The sequence below is a fragment of the Fragaria vesca genome, linkage group LG1, assembly GCF_000184155.1.
Source record: "Fragaria vesca subsp. vesca linkage group LG1, FraVesHawaii_1.0, whole genome shotgun sequence".
In the NCBI taxonomy this organism is placed as follows: Eukaryota; Viridiplantae; Streptophyta; class Magnoliopsida; order Rosales; family Rosaceae; genus Fragaria; species Fragaria vesca.
This window is the reverse complement of record NC_020491.1, coordinates 1975858-1980069: the sequence shown is the minus strand read 5'-3', so window position 1 is coordinate 1980069 and position 4212 is coordinate 1975858. Positions and strand designations below refer to the sequence as shown.

General features: G+C 37.0%; 1 pseudogene; it reads left to right on the top strand.

The window, feature by feature from the left end:
• The first annotated feature begins 542 nt into the window (after positions 1 to 542).
• On the top strand, positions 543 to 2767 carry LOC101301723 (annotated as a pseudogene).
• Positions 2768 to 4212: the final 1445 nt, after the last annotated feature.

Here is a 4212-nt window from a genome sequence, read left to right as displayed (position 1 = left end):
CACGTCTTTATGCTTCGTCAACTATTTCAATCGATTCGAAGTTCTGCATCTAGACTCAAATAACGCAGAGAGGTTGCCTAAAGGATTGGAAGATACAATCCGGATCTGGAATCGGATACCCAGAGAGATTAGCGACGAAGCTTATTGCTGGGAGTTCTGAGTCATCGCTGGAAACCCAATACAATCTGATTCAGGTTCCTTCTCTTTCTCAATATCACGATTTGTTAGACATATCCAAAAGAGCAGCTTACGGATCTTAAGTGACTTATATCGAATGGGTTGCGAGAGCATTACTGATATGTTGTCAACCTGATATGACTTCTAGTTTATTGATTAGTCGTGGTGTAATATACTACATAGAGCGAAGGATTTGTTGGGTGATTAGCTAATTGAACTTCGGGTGATGTGTGATTCTGCTACAGCATTGCTCTAAAGATTTTGCTGTCAAATCTAGCTTAAAATTTTGTTTCCATGGCTGTCTTAAGAATGCAATTCTGTTGAATCTTATGAGTTTGCAGTGATTCTGTTGCGCCAATATAATTATGGAGAACCCCAAATCTCCATACGATTCTTTGTTAGGGTTCTTCGATGTTTTACATGTTTCTCTGTAATCTGCATTGTTTAGATTTTAACCAGTTGCGGCATGTCTTGAGCATATTAGATTTAAAATAGGGTAGACTTGAATTCAATATCGAGTATTTCTCTTATGCATAACTCTGAATATTTTGTTGTGTTCTGGGAATGTCAGTGCTTTGAGTTTTCTAACTGTTAGATTTGATGGAGAAATAGATGTCACGGGTTGAAAATTTATAAAGTATGTAAGATTGAAAGTCTGGTTTTGTTGTCACAAGAAGACATTGATATCATGCAGGACCTAAATTTTGATGTCTATAGGTTCTCAATATCATGGTCAAGAATCTTCCCAGGTATATTATATTTCTTCATCATTCACTTGAACTTTTCATATATGTTTGTATTTGCTCTGATCAGTTTTTTTGTGTCTTGTACTTAAATACGTAGATGGAACTGGGAAAGTGAATTGGAAAGGAGTTGCATATTACAACCGGTTAATCAATTACTTGCTCGAAAGAGGTAAGGCAAATGCTGTAGATTAGAACATAGAAAATGCTGATATTGCTGTCAATGTATAATATTGCTTGATTTGATTGTTCTATATGCCTTGTTCCGCAGGCATTACCCCTTATGCAAATTTGCATCACTATGATCTTCCCCTAGCACTTGAGCAAGAGTACCTAGGATTCTTAAGTGACAGAGTGGTGTAAGTACTTAATTGGGAATTGAGATTACTTTGACAAATTTTTTAGAAATAGTAGCACTTGAATTTTGAGATATGCTTCAAACTTGACAGGAAGGATTACACGGATTACGCGGAATTTTGCTTCAAGACATATGGAGACAGAGTCAAGAACTGGACGACATTCAATGAGCCTAGAGTGGTGGCTGCTCTTGGCTATGACAATGCATTGAATCCTCCGGCACGGTGCTCCAAAGCTTATGGAAATTGCACAGCTGGGAATTCAGAGATACCGCGAAAAGTGTCAGGTAAAAAACCATTGATGATCTCAATTTGATTATTGAGAATATATGAAATGTTTGTATTGATTGATGCTGAGGTATGTGCATTTTTTCAGAAAACACAAAAAGGAAGTATTGGTATTCTCTTGGACTTCAACTGGTATGAACCTCCTACCAGTTCAAAGGATGACAGAGATGCAGCTCAAAGGGCAAGAGACTTTCATATTGGATGGTAATAGTTCAAGCTTTAGATGCAATGTAGACCTCGATCTATTACAGGGTTAACAACTTGTGACTGTTCAATAGGTTCATTCATCCGATTGTATATGGGAGTATCCAAAAACAATGCAACATATTGTGGGCGATAGGCTACCAAAGTTTACGAAAGAGGAGGTTAAGATGGTGAAGGGCTCAATAGATTTTGTAGGCATCAACCAGTATACTACTAATTACATGTATGATCCACATCAAAACAAAACAAAACCAAATGCCTTGGGATACCAAAATGACTGGAATGCCGGATTTTCTCGTAAGATGCTCCTCTTCTTTATCTAGCTTAGACATAGAATTTTGCTTAAATGATATAGTCATGACTCAATTATCTGTCATGAGTTTTGCAGATGAGAAGAATGGAGTGCTTATCGGTCCTCGGGCAAATTTCAATCTAAACACACATAAATTGCTTTCATCACTTGAAATTAGGCCTTCAGTTCACTCCTTTCGTTTTGATGTATGATCCATATATTGAGCATTTTGCAGGCATATTCTTCTTGGCTCTACCAAGTACCATGGGGTTTGTGCAAGTGTGTAACGTACATAAAAAAGAACTATGAGAACCCAACTGTGATTATATCTGAAAACGGTACTACTCTACAAAAACCTCTTCCTTTTCTCTTCATTCTGTTTTTCCTTGCCAGCAGTTCATCAATTCATGCATGTTGTTTGATTTGAAAGCATGGATAACCCGGGAAACCAGACGCTCCAAGAGGCATTGCACGACACCAACAGGATTGACTTCTACAGAAGCTATCTGAAGCAACTGAAGAAGGCAGTTGATGAAGGCGCCAATGTGGTAGGCTATTTTGCCTGGTCATTGCTGGACAACTTCGATTGGAGATTGGGTTACACTTCAAGGTTTGGCATAGTCTATGTTGACTTCACCACCCTAAAGAGATATCCAAAGATGTCTGCCTACTGGTTCAAGAAACTGCTTACCAAAAAGAAGCATTAGATAGATTTCATGTCAAGCCTTAGTGTTTGAGGAGCTCATAACACCGGCCAAGCCATTCATATTGTTCATTTGATTGACTTCTGCATCCCCCTAAGTAATAACATGTGTTCTGGCCGATCAACAATATATATTTGACTAGAATGGTGCTCGCACTTTGCTGCTAGATTTGTTTTTGTGAACAATATACAAATGAGTTAATATTTTTATTAAAGTGAAAACACACTACATATCAGTAGTGTATCACACAGTAATCGGAATAATACATCAAACAATAAAGCAGAGTATGAAAGACAATTGTATGCCTCCAAAATTGTGAAGAGTTTACAAAGCCTCTAGGACCTGCAACTTCTACCGTGTTACGATAGAGAAATCTGCACTTCAGATTTAAGTCCGTGTCCAACAAATGGTTGGAAAAGGAATGTATATTGGTAAAAGTATGCCTCCTTTTTTTGTATTTCTGCTGTTTCAGTAAAACAAATTCAATGTTCTCTGATCTCAGAACCTGGAAGGCCAACAGTGGAGATGTTACTTGTGGACTCTGGGTTAAAGATAAATGAAAAGGCAATGAGCACTGATAATAAGAATAGAATGACTAGAAAAGGATGTGCATCAAGTAAAGCAACCAGGATGAGGTTCGATTCAGAAATACCAAATTAAAAGGCAATGGCATGACAATTAAATTCAAGCTTGATAGAAAGTAAAAAATAAACCTAATAAATTAGAAAGTAATTACCTTTATCAGCTCATGTGCCATAGATGGAGTTACACTCACCGCTCTCTACAAGAAATGAGCAAACACATTAGATATTCAGATAAACAATGGGAAGGAAATAGTATCCTATAATAACATCCGTGGAACTCTGAACCACATTTGATATTCCTAGCATGCTTTATGGACTCTCCATATAGTCATGCGTTGACAAACTTGAACAACTGGATATGTTTGAATGAAATTGCTGACGTGCTCGAAACCGGGCGTGTAATTTAAAAATTCTTTTGTTATCAGTATGTAGTATTGGCAAATAGGATTCGATCAATCCGGGGACTTAAAGGATGCTCCTGCAGTCATGGTTAATGAATCAGTAACTATATGTATTTACAAGTATTCAGTTAGAAATATACAAATGGTACAATAGATAAAAGGGGGGGATTTTAGGATTTGTTCTACGTTCCTACTAAAACAGAAAATAAAAATATTATATACAAGTGATCGACTTCAAACTCACACAAACATATAAAATCATGTAAACAGGTTGTTTCAAGCTATACAACTTAAAAATCATGCCAATCAAGTATTATGAAACGAATCCAGAATTACACGCCTCAGCGGTCATGCAACCTATAATATCTTCTTAAGTATCCTATGTTTGCCTCAGCGGTTTAACACAGCAAATTCCATGCAATATGTCATGTTATTACTCAGCGCAACCATACAACATATATTA